The sequence below is a fragment of the Triturus cristatus genome, chromosome 4_1 (assembly GCF_964204655.1).
Source record: "Triturus cristatus chromosome 4_1, aTriCri1.1, whole genome shotgun sequence".
NCBI classification, from domain to species: domain Eukaryota; kingdom Metazoa; phylum Chordata; class Amphibia; order Caudata; family Salamandridae; genus Triturus; species Triturus cristatus.
In genome coordinates this window covers 1,136,463,039-1,136,479,987 of record NC_140585.1, presented here as the reverse complement: position 1 = coordinate 1,136,479,987, position 16,949 = coordinate 1,136,463,039, and the positions used below count along the sequence as shown (strand labels likewise).

The 16,949-nt window shown below is 50.9% G+C and overlaps 1 protein-coding gene across 3 annotated transcripts in view; it reads right to left on the bottom strand.

Moving 5' to 3' along the window:
* LOC146856170 (uncharacterized) overlaps nt 1–6,242 on the bottom strand; it is a 44,648-nt gene extending 38,406 nt beyond the window's left edge. For all 3 annotated transcript variants that reach the window (XM_085654224.1, XM_085654223.1, XM_085654225.1), the window contains exon 1: nt 5,684–6,242. The gene's annotated coding sequence lies outside the window, so the exon portion shown is untranslated. The remainder of the gene's footprint in view (nt 1–5,683) is intronic.
* Nucleotides 6,243–16,949: the final 10,707 nt, after the last annotated feature.

Sequence of the window (16,949 nt, the reverse complement as noted above, 5' to 3'; positions counted from 1 at the left end):
TTTCCTCTGCCTGGGGTGGGACTGGCAGTGTTGCCAGGGTGGCCTGTTTATCGGCCTGCTACTCTTGGAAGCTCTCCAGCTGAATAGTGGCACCTCTCTGTTCCTGCTTGCGGTGCAGCAGGATTAGTTGGTGATATTTCAGCCTGCTGGGTGCCTGGGGGGGAACGCGATGGTGGGATACTATTGTAAAGAAGTGAATCGACACCAGTATAACTCCTTCAGTCCTTTTTTTACACCACAACAACTTCCAGTCGGCTGAGTGGCACACGGTGACACTTGGAATTCTTCAGGTGACATCATTAGGGGAAGGAAGCAACCACAGGGTAAGGGAGGGGGATAGGGGGAAAACAGGATGAGGAAACCACTTAAGATACAACAGATACCTTGGGAGCCCTGGCTTCGTGGGTCTCCTTGGCCTGCGGAACTCCTTGAGCTTGTTGGGCGCTTCAGAGCGGAGCTCTGACTGTCGCTCTGCCAGGCGGGTGCAGAGGCAGCATGGTGCTGCATGCTTTTGGCCTTTCCATTCTGGATGCTTATGGGAGTACTGTGCCTCTCGGTGAATGCGGTGCGTGACAGCCTGTTGGGATGCGGTGCTCCTTACTACTGGCACAACAGTCACTATATAAACTGTATAGCTGTGCTGTACGTTTCTGATTGGTTGTTCCTGGCATGTGGCTTGTCCATTTTCTCATTGGCTGTTGTTTTCCCTCTTAGTTTTCGGTGTGGTTTTCATTAACCTATTCTGTACTGAGCCAGTATTTAATGGCTGACAGTAGAGTGGGTTTCTGATTGGGGGCAGTGTTCGCCCCTCAGAAGGTCTCTGGTGCCTTTGTCCGGCCGGGGGTGTGTTCCTAGTTTGCCATGCCACTGGCTGTTCTCCATTCTACTGCAGAGGGGTTTCTCTCTCTGCGTGGTGTCTACTTTGTTCTTGGATGTTCTGTCTGCTGGACTCCTGGTTCAGGGTTTCTCAGCAGGGTTGGTTGCTTGAAGCTATGTGAGGGTGGAGTTGCTCTGGTCTAGTGGTTTAGGTCTTAGCCTCTTGCTCTGACGGTTATGGGTTGGACATCTGTTCTAACATACCCCTAAGACAATGCTCTGATTACCTCAAATTCAGAAAGATTCTGAAAACTACCCTCTTCCTGGAATAACTCTTTACCACTTATCTTTCACAGCTCCGCAAGAGCCGAGAGACCCCCCTGGGGGTGATTCATGCGCTATATAAACTATGTAACATAACATAACATCTGGTGTTTCAATAGTGGTGTGTGCTCAGTTACAGGGATAGGACATGCTTTTTCCACTGTTCTGATCGCCTGGCCAGTGGTTTGCTGTGCCTTTCTTTTGCAGGGAGTATGTTTCAGTTACCATGGCTCCCTACTGTTCCCTGAAGCTATGGCTCAGGGTCATGGTCTTAGGGCTCTGGTGTTGGGGTCTCCACTGTTACAGGGGTTCGTTCCTGTCTGTCCCCTCATGGGACGTGTGGGGGCTCCTGTTCTCTCTTAGTCCAGTGATGTGGCCTGTTGGTCTGGATTGCCGACTTAGGGGGAAGGAAGTTCGAGTCCCAGCGTCTGCATCTGGTGTTTCTGGGCAAATCATTATTTTCCTTTACTTCTGGACCATAGGTCTGACTTCATGTTGCTAGAATGGTCTGGTGCTCATGGTCAGCACTCCAGTGATCAGTCCTATACAGGCATGGCGGTTGAGGTCTTTGCCTCTCAAGGTGGAGATGCATGTTCATGCCTTGCTCTCTGCAGCCCTATGCCTGGTGCGTTACTCAGAGCTTCGTAGGGTGTTTCAGTTTGAGTCCAGGCTTAGTTTGATGCTGTGGTCGCTAGTGCCTTGTCCTTCATGTCTACGCTTTACGGACTTCGATCCGGTTGGTGGTTGATCCGGATTCTGCATCGTTAGCTGTGTCCAGTGGGCAGTTCTTTCCAGGATTGTTCTAGCGGGCCTGGTTCCTCATGTTGGCGTCATTCTGGGCTTGGTGCCACCTCTACTGGAGGGGGCTGCTGCGGTCCCCTTTCCGCACTTTGCTAGGCCTGCGGGCTGGTTTTGCAATTACACCCAGTGTTTCGGGTAGTGATCGTTGAGTCCTGGGTATGGCCTAAACGTTGCCTGCTAACCCATTTTCTTCATCAGTCCTATACGTGGGTCAGGGGTGATGCGTGGCTGCCCCGTTCCATCGCTATTCATTCTGTCTTGGCCCCTCTTTTTGACAGGTCCTCTTTATGCTGGGTGGCTGGTTGTCCTTTGTTCACGAGGTGGTTGGGGGCCTGTAGACATCTTTCACAGCCTCTGGTTGGTGCTCGGGCGGCATTATGTGGGGCAGTGCCGGCTCTATCCTTGATGCTTGTTTTTTGGCGGCTCAGGCAGAAGTCTTGCCAGGGGGTCGAGGGTGTTGGATGTCCTGGTCCCGGTGGGGCTACTGGCTAATTTCCTGGCTGATATGTCAGCAGCTATACTTTACCAGTATCTGTTCTTTGTGGCTGGATGATTCCTCTGGTGGCAGACTTGGAAGGTGCTCTTTCAGGATGGGAAAGTCTTGTGGTCCTACGAGTCCTCTTCCAGCACACTTTCTATGCCTTAGAATCGCCTGAATTCTGGGGGGGACCTGGGTTTCCCTCATGAATGCTTCTGTTCCTGCGCTTTCCATGTGTTGCGGTTTTTGGCCCAGGTTGGGTTGGCTACGAGATGTCACCGCCTGGGCTGGGCACTCGGGTTGGCACTCCTATTGATGTCTTGTAGCTATGAGTCCTGTGGTTGGCTAGTTGTTGGTTCCTGCTACAGTATCTGTCTGAGGTTTCGGCCTGTGTTGGTTCTGTCGCTCCTCTACGACTTGCAGGTGTCCATTCCATTCTAGAGGCTGTCCTTGCGACTGTTCATTCCCTGGTGGTCTACTGGGTTCTCCTGGCTGCACCGGGCTGTTGTTTGGGGTGGCTTTCTGTGCAGAGTCTCCTCCTCTGTGCTGGCGTCCGGAAGGTTTTTGCCATGCCTTCTTATGCTTAGCATTGGGGGTTGTTTTAGGCTTGGGGTGATTGGCCGCATGTGGTTCCGTGTTCGGGTTCTCTGACCTGGGTTCTGATGTACCTCCAGTATGGACTTTTAAGGCTTTCTGGTCCCTTTGTGGGGGGTCTGATGGTCGGTCTGGGTCTGGTCTCCTGGATCTTTGAGGTGTTGTCCACTCTACATCCTTTCCATCAGGTGGTGTGTCCCTCGTGGGATTTGCAGCTGGTTTTGCAGGCTCTCCAGTGTCCCCCAGGTTGCCCTCTCATCTGTGGGGTTGCTCCTTCTGTCTTTGCTGGTGTTTTTTCCTGATGGTGGTAACGCCTACTCACCAGCTGGGGGTGCTTGACTAGTTGTCTTGTCTATCTCCTTTCTTTTGTGTGTTTGGAGTCTGGTGTTTGGATCCGCAATTCTGTCCGCTGTGTTGGTACTGGGCTATCTTTACTTTTTGTTTGATCTTAATGTGCATTTTTGTTTGAGTTTTTCGCAGCAGAAAAATGTACAGTTATCCCGGTCTTTTTGGCTTTGTATGTCTCATTATGTAATGGAGTAAGCGAGAGGGACAAGGAGGTAATGCTTCTATTACTTACCTGTAATTGCATTACTCTGTGTCCTACTCTCGCTTATCTCTATCACGGCCCTCCCTCCCGGTTGTCAGGGCAACTGTGTCTACGGTGGCTTCAAACGTGTAGGACTTGTGGAGGGGGCTGGCCCTTTCATATTGGAAGGGTGTGTGTCTACGAGGCGCAGGGGCCTCATTATGTAATGGAGCTAAACGAGAGCAGGATACGGAGTAATGCCATTACCGGTATGTAATAGAAGCATCATGCTCTAATCTTTAAACAATTAGTGAACACTTTTTATCATATCAGTTTTGGAGAGACCTAGGCATAGCTTTTCAGACAGTTTGATTAATTTAATGAATTTCCACATAATAGAGCTTCAATATATATTGTTATTTTATTAGGATTATTTATATTTTTTTGCCATTTTAGTGGTATCTGCACTAGGGGTCTGATTCACAATGGTAAACTTACACTTTGTCTGCTATTCACAAAGGGATTTACAAATAGTATCTTTACAAGTGTTGAGTCTCCACACATGAAAAGGCCTATCTTTTTTAATGGCAGACTCCTCACTCCTAAAGATACTACTTCTAAATCCCTTTGTGAAAAGCAAACTATCGCAAACTAACACAAAAATATTAGTTTACCTTTGAGAAACAGACCCTCTGTAAGTAGTTTCTTCCACAGCTGCTTCAAAAATGCCAGAAAATGTTTGTTCAATTGATGTCCCTCCTGTAATGTCATTTACCCATGAGGCATAGGGTCAAGCCTGATTTGCATATGGCTGGGTCTGAACTGGGGTGGCAAAGAGAGCTAAAGAACAATGATGGATTCAACCCAGATCTGTGACTGGGGGTAAGTGTCTCAAAAGTTTCAGTGCTCCGTCCATCATCTCCTTGTGTTTGCTTTGATAGCCCTAAGTTGGCAGGGTGTACCCAGACGTGGGTCCCTTGCTCACTATGCCACTGGATTCAAGCTAGCCTGGTTGATAAAGGGTTGTTACCCCAAAACCGGTCCAATGATGCTTATTTCTGGTCCAGTAAAGACCTGTCTTGGCAGTTTGGGCTGGACTGTTCCCATGAGGCCCAGAGTCAAGACTGATTTGCACATGGCTGGGTCTGAACGGGGTGGCAAAGTGAGCTAAAGAACGATGATGGATTCAACCCTGATCTTTGACTAGGAGTGAGTGGCTGAAAAGTTTTAGCGCTCTGTCCATCATCTCATTGTGTTATCTGTTTCTCATTTCAAGTGATGTCACGTGTTCAAGGGGCCTTGCATGTTCCTGATCTGGCCGGGGCCCGCAAACACTAGAACCGGCCCTGAAGTGACCTGCCTATTTTCTGTGGGTAAACGGTGGAAGCTTGCAAGTTACTTTAAAATGCTGAATGTTATATATGATATGTTTAAAATATCTAAATATTATTTCATTAAGTACCTGTTGGACCACATCAGCAATGCTTTTAATCTAGCTCCTGTGAAGTAGGTGGTTACTGGACAAGATCCAGGGTGTGTACTTTCGTTTAACATTGGCATATATGCAAATGCTCCCACTTGAGGCAGGGAACTCGAAGTTTTGTGAGACAGAAAATGCTCTGTTTTTGCACCCTCGAACTTAGAACATCCTAAGCTTTCATAAAACTAAATAAGAATACAAAATTCGCTAGTTTTTTTTTTTTTTACCAATCTGCCTTTTTAATTGCTGCCAATTGTTGCCATGCAGGCACTGGTGCCCCAGTGCCTGAGATGAACTTTAATTCCAATTCAACAACCTATTTATTTCCTTTGCACACTTCGCTCTACAAGGTTAGTGATAGCAAGCAGTCAAGGCTAACTAACTCCATGAGATGGTAGAGGGACTGCAACTTAAATACAGTGTGACAGGTAATCGCGAATAATAAACTCAATTTCCCTTTAACCCTATAATTTCAGATAGATAAAGGGCCTGATTTAAAAATGGAAGTTGTGCAATCAAACACCAATAATGCGCTCAGCCCCTTATAATCGCCCTCCTCTCACACACTCCCCCTAAATCAATGTTCTTTGATAGCTTACCAAAGTGTCTCGTATAGTGACAAATCGAAAGCTGACCAGCTTAGGTCCCGTCGATCGCTTACCTTAGACTGATCTTTTCACTCTCCCTTCAGGGCTCCAGCCTCCTTTCCTCCGGAGAACTGCAGGCGCTAAAGGAGTGTCATTGGCGTACACACGGCCCAGGGCTGTGACTCGGACCTGCTGCGTCTCCGCAAGAAGGGGACGGACGGTAGGAAGGGAAAGCAAGTAAGCGGAGAACGGAAGGAAGGTGCGAGAAGAGGTAATTCTCGAGAACGTCTGCTCTACAGATGCCGTTTCGGAACGGTTGGAGCACCCGGGCTAGAAATTAAAATGCGCCATTAAAGGGAATCGGTCTGGCAAAAAAGAAACCAAAAAAATAGGGCGGATTGTTTCTCTGTCGCGGACCCTGCTTGTTTAATCGAATAAAGTATTTGTCCCTTTCCGAGGCTGACAGGAGGAGCAGTAGCGCGACCAATGACGGAGTTATTACCCAGGCCTCCTCCCACGGGCCAGTGACTGTGGAAAGTCAAGAGAACAGGGTATTTTCCCCCATTGCGTAGTGTCCCTTCTAGTATATAATGCAAGTGCTACCTCAGGAAAGGAGGTCCGCGCCAGTGGTTATTCCCCCTTACCGCCCCTTATGTGTACGCCACTGCGCAGACTCGAATACGGATTGGCGGGGGCGTGTTATTCCCCAGTCCTTTAAGCTTCCACGGCAGTGCACGGGGAAGCTGCGCGCCTTTGTTTAGTTATTCCCTATCCTCACACTTCTATTTTTCATTTAGACCCAGGAGGTCCCAAGCCAAAACTTGTTATTCCTCATTCTGATTTATCTCCGCCCGTGAACGGCGGATGTGAACTGTTAATAGCCCTTCACGGCTCTTCTGTTTTGGGATGCTTTTTAATTAATCCAATTTCTCTATTTTGCAAAGAGCAGTTGGTTGAGCGCTCACTATTCGGACGGTCATTATTTTGACTCATGATTCGCACAGACACATTGTTGTCCTCTAGTTAGTTCTAAACACAAATAATCAAAGTGCTTGACTTAAAGCACCCTATATTTGATAAACACAATATGGAGTTGATTGCTGATCCATTTCTACACAAGTTCCCTTATACACTGGTTCCATTCAACACAAGTCTCTTTAGGGAAATACATAGCTGTCAATGTTTCAAATTCTTATGTGTGACATTTTCATAATTTCACTGCAATTATGAGTGACATTCCCAACGGGCCAGGTACATTGGTGAAAGTCTGAGAGTGTGCAAAGCATGCACTCCTCTATTAATACGCATGTCTGGATATGCACGAGCACATCGACTTCGACAGCCTCCCACAAGTTAACTCCTGCGGCAGGACGTGATGTCCGGTCCCCGCTGCGCCTCATAATAGCATTAAATACATTGTAGCATTAAGCAGCAAAGCGAGCAGCACACAAAGCCTGTGGGAGCAGCGCACGCTTGGCACGCGCTGCCACGCCACAGTTTTACTTAGGTAGTGTGGAATGGGGGCTGGCCTAGGGCACTAAAGGCGCTGGGAACATAAGGGACACAGTAGTCAGGGTTGCTAGTGTGGGCCAAAGACCACGAGCGGTCTTGCGCCCGTTTATTTATACCTTCGGGCGTGCCCGCCCTCCGGGTGCGTGGATGCGTGTGTTGCGTAGCGGAACGGGCCGGATGGCTCCGTTACCACATCCCTCCAATCTTTCAGATATAGAGATCACTCGCTACGGAACAGTTCGGCTCTCTTGCGCACACCACGCAAAGTCCCTCAGTCTCTGATTAGGGGCCGGATTCGGCCGGAGGCCATACTGCTGGCTCCGGGGGACGTCTCCTCGTCCGGTCCCGCAGGTCCCTCTTCCATTGGGTACCCCCGCACCTTCGGAGGACCCGTTCTCCCGTTCTTCCACGCCGGACGGTGGGGGCGCGCTCCGCTGTGGGCTCGCTTGCCCTCCGGATGAGCTACCCCCTTCTCCGGCATCCAGTTCCTCCTCCTGCGGGTCAGTCTCTCGTGGGGCCGTGGTGACTTGCTTGAACCAGGATGTGTTTCGGGTCACTACTCGTGTTCCTCTCTGGACCGACACCATGGTGCCCTGCACCTTGACTACCTCCCACACTTCCGGTTCAAACGGGGTGCGATACTTCCAGTTTGGATAACGGTCCTTCATGATGACCTTGTCCCCCACCCGGAGACTCCTCGCCTGGGCCCTCCGAGCCCGACTGGCGTTCTCATTGGAGGTCCGCCTCCTGTCCTGAGCCGCACCTTGGTCCAGCGGCCGAGGCTGCCATGCCTGACTCGCCGGGATGTTGTCTCTGGGGGCCTTCCTGAATAGGAGGTGCGCAGGCGCGCACCGAGTGGTACAGTGAGGTGTCCGGCGGTACGCACTGAGGAACTGTGATAGGCATTGATCCGCATCTTCCCCTTGGTCCACTCCTATCTTCAGCGCCCGGTTCATCGTGCGCATGAACCGTTCTACCTCTCCGTTGGCCTGGGGCCATTGCGGGGTGATCTTCCGGTGCCGGACTCCTCGGGCTGCAAGGTATTCTTGGAACTCTCTGCCCTGAAAAGGCGGCCCATTGTCCGACCGGACTTCCTCGGGCAGGCCCATCATGGCGAATATGCGGTCCAGCGCCACTCTCACCTGGCTGAACGCTGTGGAGGACACCACCTCCACCACCGGGAATTTGGAGTGCGAGTCCATTACCACCAAGGTGTGTCGCCCATCTGGGAAAGATCCGAAGTCCACACACAGCTTGGACCAGGGTTCTAGACACGGGCCTTCCGTGATCACCGGATGTGGTGCCGGCTCGCCCCCCGTGATGTTACACGAGTGACAGTTGCGGACGACTTCCTCTACCATGGCATCCATCCGAGGAAACCACACTTTGCTCCGTAGCCTGGCCTTGGTCTTGGAGACGCCTTGATGCCCTTGGTGAGCCAAGCGAACCACCTCTCCTTGGAGACTCCTCGGAATGACGAGCGAGGCCCCTCTCATGACCACTCCCTGTGGCCCCTCGCTGAGCTCACTCTGCGCCTTCCACACCTGTTGCCGAAAAACTCTCTCGTCTTCAGTGAGGGCTTGCACCCCGTCCAGGAAGTTCCGCCAATTACGGTTCACCAGCGTTTGCTTCACCTTGATGAGGCATTCGTCCAACTCCGTGGCTTTGCCAATGTCCTCCAGCGTGAGTGCCACTGGGCACGCCGCTTGTGACACCATCTGGACGAACTCCTCCGTGCAGCTCACATCCGACGGATCTGGACCCGATTGGGCTGGGCTCGGGTGTCTTGACAGAAAGTCAGCAGGGTTATTGGCCCCGGGTCGGAAGACTACCTCGAACCGGTAGGCTTGCAGCTGGACTGCCCATCTCTCGATCCGTGGTGGGCCCAGTCGTGCGGTGCCAGCGAAGAGCGGGACAAGGGGCTTGTGGTCGGTGACCACCCGGAAGTCGTGACCATACAGGTAGAGGTGAAAATGCTGGCAGGCCCACTTGATGGCCAGCGCCTCTCGCTCGATTTGCGCATACCGCATTTCGGTGACCGTCAGGGCCCTGCTGGCATATGCGGCGGGGACCCACTCCCGCGCTTCCGTCTCCTGCATCAGGACTGCACCCAGCCCGACGGGGCTCGCATCCACTACCTCCTCTGTTTGCCTATGTGGTCTGAAATACGACATGACCTTGTCGTCGATGAGCGCGTCCTTGACCGCCTGGAATGCTAGATCTTCCTTCGCTGCCCAGGTCCAGGGCTGGCCGCTCTTCGTGAGGAGTCGGAGTGGCTCCGACAAGGACGCGAGATTAGGGATAAACCGTCCGCAGTAGGTTGCCATCCCTAGAAAACTCCTGACCTCTGTGGCAGATGTGGGCCTCGGGGCTGCTCGGATCGCTTCCGCCTTCTTCGGATCGACTCTCAACCCTTCCCTGGAGAAGACGTAGCCAAAGAACTCGACCGACTCCTGGTAGAAGGAGCACTTGGCCTCGTGCAGGGTCAGGCCACTGTCCGCCAGCCGCTGCAGTGTGTCTCGAAGATGCCGGTGATGCTCTTCCAAGGTCTTCGAGAATACCAGTATATCGTCGCTCAAGTTGATGACTCCCTGGAGTCCAGAGAGAGTTTCCCGTATGGCATTCTGGAACACCTCCGCAGCTGACGAGATCCCGAAACTCAGCCGCTTGTACCTCCGTAGGCCAACGTGGGTGGAGAAAGTGGTGATGTTGCGGCTGTCCGGGTGGAGCTCTAGCTGATGGTATCCTGCGTTGAGATCCAGTTTTGTGAACCACTGGGCGCCGTTGAGGTCGGCCACAATATCGTCCATGGTGGGTGTGAGGTGTCTTTCGCGCTTCACTGCCTTGTTCGGGAGGCGCATGTCGACGCACAAGCGGATGGCGCCTGGCTGCTTGGGTTTGGGCGCCACGACGAGGGGGGACACCCACGGGGTGGAGCCCGACACCTTTTCGATCACCCCCAGGTCCTCCAACTTCTTCAACTCCTCCTCCACTCGTGGTCTCAGGAGGAATGGTATCCTCCGATGCCGGAGCGCCATGGGCCGGACCGTGGGGTCCACGGGCAGTTTGAACTGTTTCCCGCGCAGGCATCCAAGACCTCGGAACAGCATGGGGAAGTCCTTCAACATCTCCCTGGCGTGCAGGTCGTGCACCTGGTTCGCGAAGAACACCAGCGCCAGATCTTCGGTGGTGTGACAGCTCAGCAGGGTGCCCCGCTTTCCTTCCGCCACGTGGAACGTCGTGGCCAGTTTCCTGCCGTCACTAACGACTTCAACTTCGATCACCCCTCGCAGGGACAGTGGCTTGTCGCTGTCATATGTGAAGATTTGGGCCTTGGAGGGTCGCAGGGGTGGTCGTGGCGACAGTCTCTCGTACTGGCAGCTATCCATTACGTTCACTGACGCCCCAGTGTCGATGAGAGCGCTCACTGGAGACCCGGCCACCGTGATGTCACACATGGGCGGCGGCCTGCGCCTCGTACCTTCTCTGCCAACAAACGAGACGAAGAACACTTCGTCATCCTCCGCCTCGCCCTCGAACTCCAGCTTGGTGTTGTCTCCTTGGGCGGTGGATTCCTCCAACGTCAGTTGGCGCACACTCGCCGCTGCACCTCGCGTGCCCCCAGCACTGCTTCGCCCTCTTCGGCCTCTACAGACCTTCGCGAAATGGTTCACCCGTCCACACTTCAGACACGTCTGTCCTCTCGCAATGCACCTTCCGCCTGGTGGGTGGTCTAGGCCGCAGTTACCGCAGGCGTCCCTCTGGGGAGCCCTCGTGGCTCCGCGCTGCGGGGTCGGTTGCCTCTGCAGTACATCCACTCTCTCCTCCTTGACTGCAGGTGCTTTCGGAGCCGCAGCCGGCCGGTTGAGGGCTGCTTCCATCGCGTCCGCGCGTGCATTGGATAGCTCGTGGGACCGGCCCAGAACCAAGATCTCGTCAAGGGAGATGCCCGGCTGCCGTAGGATGAGGCGCCGCAGTGGGACCGACCGGCAACCCTGGATGAGCTGCGCCCGAATCTCTGCTCTCTGGTCCGGTAGCGTGCACGATAGCGAGAGTTTGCGAAGGCGGGCATAGAAGACATCGATTGTTTCCGTTTCTTCCTGTCGCGCCTGGTGGAGCTTGAACCACTCGAAGTCGGGGTTAGTCTGGGGGTCAAAGTGACGATTTAGGGCCCTTATAGCACCCGCATAGTCGTTGGCGTTCCCTCTGTCCGGTAGGGTCTCGAAGAGGTCGTACAGCTCCTCGCCACTGTAGCACACGAGGAGAGATCTCTTAACTGTTTCATCCGTTTCTCGCACCCCAACAAAGTAGTGCTCCAACCGTCCGATCCATGAGCGCCATCGCACTGCCGCCGTAGAGGGGTCCAAAAGCTCGCTAAACGGAGGTAGCGGGGCTACTGCGCCATGTCCAGGTGCGGCGGGCGCTGGCTGCGCGGCCCGCTGCGGTGGCGGTTGCTGGGTGCCTCCTCCACTGGTGCCGGGGGTGGTCATGCCTGCTGCACCTCTCCGTCAAACACACTCCTCTCTGGCCGTGGCTGCAGGTCCGCTCTCCGGGCGAGACCACTGTCTCTTTCCTCCCCCGTCTAGGATGAATGTAGCTGCCTGGCTGGCGCTGCGCGCAGGCGAGACCACTGGCTGCTCCCTTCAATACAGCCTGTTCCAGTGGGCTGAGCTTCCCAGGCAGGCACTGCTGAGGATGCCCCTGCAGCTCCCTTCCCTCGCGTACCTTTCTCTGGGGCAGGTGGGGGCCTTGCACAGCAGACGACCAAAGGGCACTCCCCACCCCAGCCAGACACAGCACGGGCTCGCGAGGGTCGATTTCCCCCTCCGGGGCGAGCTTACCGGCAGTGGGCGGGCAGATGATCCTCCCCCAGGGCTCCAGAGCGTCGCTAGCGGCCCTGCCTGTCAGCGCGAGGGCGCGCATGTCGAAACGCGGACTGTCCCCCCTCCGCGGACTGCCAGGAATCGCCGACAGCGGGATCGCCGCACAGCAGGTACTCGGGAGGGGCGATGCGCGGGTGGGCTCCGCTCTCGTCGCCAATGTGGAATGGGGGCAGGCCTAGGGCACTAAAGGCGCTGGGAACATAAGGGACACAGTAGTCAGGGTTGCTAGTGTGGGCCAAAGACCACGAGCGGTCTTGCGCCCGTTTATTTATACCTTCGGGCGTGCCCGCCCTCCGGGTGCGTGGATGCGTGTGTTGCGTAGCGGAACGGGCCGGATGGCTCCGTTACCACAGGTAGCTCTATAAACGGCTTATCTTGACAGCTGAGGCACTATGCATATTGCGTGACAATGCATTTCAGTGCGGTGATGTGGAGCACCACACTGAAATGCGTTAGTCTAACGCCTACTGCGTGGTACTTGACAGGACTGGAAATATTCTAATATGCTGCCTCTTCAGCCAGGGGCGTAGCTTGGTCAGTAAGATGTAGGAATGGGGGCTTCCGATTTTCTGACAATCAGACTGGCATATAAGGTTTCAATACATTGTAGGACAGACAGGGCGCATGAGAGAAGCCTAAGGGGCACTGGAGAGGAATGAGGATTGGTAGGAGTACTAAGAGAAAACACAATGTTTTCTCAAATAACCAATATTTGGAGGACTGGCAAAACAAAGAGGGAGAGAATGTGTGTGCATTTTTGTCTTTCTGTATGTAAACATACCTTGTGAAATCCGACTAACATCTCACAATACCTGACTGAAAGCATCTGTACCCAACTATTTATCTGAAAATACATTTATTATGGGGTGTTACACCCCAAACAACCCCGCTGGAGCTACGCCTATGTCCTCAGCACATTAATTGCTGGGTCAGCACACATGTCCTCATTACGAGTGACCTTGGAAATGGACTGGGGTGTCCCCATTCTGTGGAGTTGCTTATTGGGTGTGTTGGAAACGCATTCCGCGCTTGTAACTGCCATGATCTTAGATTGCTTATGTGTGACATTACCATGGCTTAAGTGTGCTTATGTGTGACTTTCCATCCCTTATGTCTGACACTGTGAGATAAACTTAATTATCATCAAAATTAAACAGACAAATCCATGCATTAATATGTATATCATAAAATACCCCATTTTGCGCAACATGAAGCACTAGAAGTATGTGCCACCTACTTTTTGCTCAAATCCACTTACTTGAGCTGAGCCCGTGCTGCTCACTGGCATTAGACTGTCAATGAATTTCAAGTTACCTGTGTCTGCAGGGAGCAGGAATGACCCATCATCTCACACTGTCCTGAGGTTTAACCATGACAACTGTCTAACTTTTCCTGACCCTTTATCTTCTGGCTGGGGAAATGCTGGAATGATTAACAGATTGTGTTAGTGTGATTAATGATTTGTGTTAGTGTGACTTGTGATGCGCATAATGCCAACATTTTAGAATAGATCTGCGGACCCCCCTGCCCGTCAGCGCCTTGGGACCCTCACTGGTGAGTGGCGCGCTTACAATACCCTGATTGATTGAGAACAGGAAAGTTGGAGATTTTGGAGAAAAAAATAAGGGAATTAATTTTTCTCATTGATTTGTATTGAAGTAGAGGCAATTTCAGGCTTGAGATAGCTAAAATAAAGCAATTTTTGGCTTAAAAATCGGATGTCTCATGCTTGAATCAGGTCTATTGGCATGTATGGATGTGTGGCACTTGGCAGGGCTGTGCGCTGGATATCTACACGTTTTCCACTGTCTCCGAATATGCGATGACCAGATCCTCTAACTCCAGACCCAATAATTATGAGTTCTGGGCAAAGAGATAGAGTGCCTGTACTCGCTAGCAGGGACTGCAGACTGCTGCTTTGCCCGGCCCAACTCTGCTCACACTCTGAAGCATTGAATTAGGGGTCAGACAATTGTCCTTGAAACTAAACCAGTTCTGCTCTCCTGTTGCTCCCACACATTGAAGCAGGTAGTAAATGTGTGCGGATTTGGACCTATTATTGCCCTAGAGAAGGGAAATAAACTTGCAGATCTGGACCCGGTATTCTCAGATCTGCATGTCATTCCCATTCCAGTGGAAACAAATCATAACCCACAAATATAGGTGAAGGGATACCAGCCTGAATCAGAGATTCTATGTCAGGACTGGAAGCAAGGATTGTGCATCATCTTTCTTCACCTTATTTACTCAGCAGCAGTTCCCAAGTTCACTTCTTTAATAAATTATTAATTACATCATACATACCAACAAACCCGACTCAGGTGGGTGACTCCTGATTTGTAAAGCCAAAAGTTACTTTAATTTAGCTTTCTCCGGCCTGAAATTGTCCCCACTTCAACACAAGTCAATGGGGAAAATAAACTCCCCCCAATTATTTTTTGAAAATCTTACTTCTTCTGCTCTCTAAATGTTCACATGTGTGTTAGATATCCCAAGAATAGGAAAAAAATAACAAAAATGGAGCCCACCAGTCATCAAAGTCCATTGTGCATAACCACCCGTGCAGTCTCCTCCGCCTTCTTCTCCCAAATTTAAGTGGTCTAATTTCTTTCTTATGTATTGAATTTCTATTGATTTGACTATTTTTTCCTATGTTTTGGATCTGTTAGCTATTGATTTGGCTATTCAATAAATTATGTCTTATTGGTTGCTTGTTTATTGTGGTAAAGCGCTCCTCGGGTAATTAACAGACTTCTGTCCCTCTTGGCAAGCTTCCCGGGTGGTGGTAACATGCAGTAGGCACCCAGTCATTGGGAAGCTTAAGCGGGAGGTACTCAAAGCTCGAGGGCCCCAGTTAATGCATAGCTTGGTAGATACTGCATGGGCCCTATGCGAGCCTGGTGCTCTAAGTCAGTGTTTATACTAACTGCAAGAATTTTAGTACAGTGAAATAAAAATCAGCTGCCTTCCCCAAAAATAATTTTCATCTTCATTACATTGCATGTGTGGTCAGAGCATGGTCGCTTGTAACCAATACTTTAAAGGCACTCAAGAGAATGGAACTTATCCCTACAGAGTGATATGTGGTAGATGAGACCATTCATGAGGCAAAATCAATTTAGCTAATTTGAAAAGGTCTAAGGTGAAAGTGAGTTGCCTAATGTGTCAAACTCTAACTCTGAATGTTATGGGTTCAAGTTCCGGTACCTCCAATAAAAAGTATGGTCAACTGTTAAGAATGTACTACACTCAAGGGTAACTGTACCTAAAGGAGATTCCGGCCAATTGGGCTACAGATAGGGGGAGCGAAAAAAAGGGGGGGGGGGGGAAGGGTGCATAGAAATTTAGTTTGTCTCAGGATGGAAGTGTAGGTTAGGTGAATTTCCTTATTTGGAAAAGTTTCCCTCACACACCTTTGAAGGTGTCATACCTCGGTAGTGCCCAAAAAAGGCTTTTTATTCCTGGGGCCACTGGAATAAAAGCCTTTTTGGGTATTACTGAGGTATTTTTAACTCACTATTTTACTGGCTCCACTACAGCGTTTTTTACAAAAAGATCTTCACTAAAGAGCCCTCTTGCGGGGCCCGTGGGGGCTTGCAGCGCCGACCCCACGTGGAGCAAAAACGCCCAATAATGAAGCATTACACCTTCAAAGGTGTGTGAGGGCAACCAAATAAGAAAATTCCCCTAAACTACACTTCCACCTTGAAATAAACAAAATTCTATCCCCTCATCTCCCCCACCTCTTTTTTTTGCTTCCCCGATCTTCACCCTATCCGCAGACCCATTGGGCCGGAATCTCCTTTAGGAACAGTTACCCTCGAGTGTAGTACATATGTGTTCTAAGGAGCACGTTAAAAATCTCAAGACTCAATGAAATAGGGGAAAGGTAAATTTAAACAAGGGAGACTCAGAGATGCTTCGATGAGCAGCTAATGCTGTTAGCAGCCTGTTTTCCATGATTCCTAAAAAGGGAAGAATAATTCAGTACTAAGTGACCCTTGTACCACAGAGATCCAAGGATACCTCTAATCTAGCAAAGCTCCCCAAAAATGTGAAGCGGGGCACTTGGAGGCAGTTGACAATCTTTGAGCGCCCCTACAAAGTGCACACATACTCAAATGTATACTCTCTCCTCAGAGTGCAAACGACACCAGAGATGACAACTACATTGTCCCAGATTCTATCCCCAGGGAGGGGACCTTCATGGGGGAGGGGAATATTGGGATTCCTGTGATGAAGAGCCTGGGTACGCTACACCCCAGCACCCAACACCTCCTCCGTAAGGAGGGGCTGACAGCAGACTTCAGATCAGATTTGCCATCCCAAATCCTAGGAGGTTACCCTCATCCAGAGTTCGGCACAAGATGTCCAACTTCTGGCAAAGTCATAAAAGCCTCTAGAAGGCGATTGATCATTCCTTGGAAAGTTTACCATGAAACCTTTGGAAGTGTTGGGCCCGCTATCAAACCCGCAACATGGTGATGGAGGCTACAGCCCCAGATTCGGCTGTGTGACCTGTCCTAGCTTTAGATTGGACCTAAAGACCAATTTGCCCCAGAGGTTATAGTTCTTCAATTAGACCCTTGCAAAGTACTACCACATTTCAGACAGGCATGTGCGGTCACTGTGTTTAATCATCAATATCTGCGCAAAATTTCCAAACAGAAAATCACACCTTTAAATCTAAAGACTAGCACATGTAAAATGCATGCATGTATGTCTTTATTGAACTTCACATACTAACACTAATAGAATATCAATCATTGAATATCTAAACATAATGCACTGACCTTTGATGTTAAACGGAAATAAAAGGATGTAACCCTACAGTCTCTGAATTGCACAATGTTCAACCTGGAATCCTGGGCTCAAATCCCAACTTCCCCAATTGGCTAATTACGGTTTTCAGCAAAATTATATCACAGATGCAAAGGAACAGCGT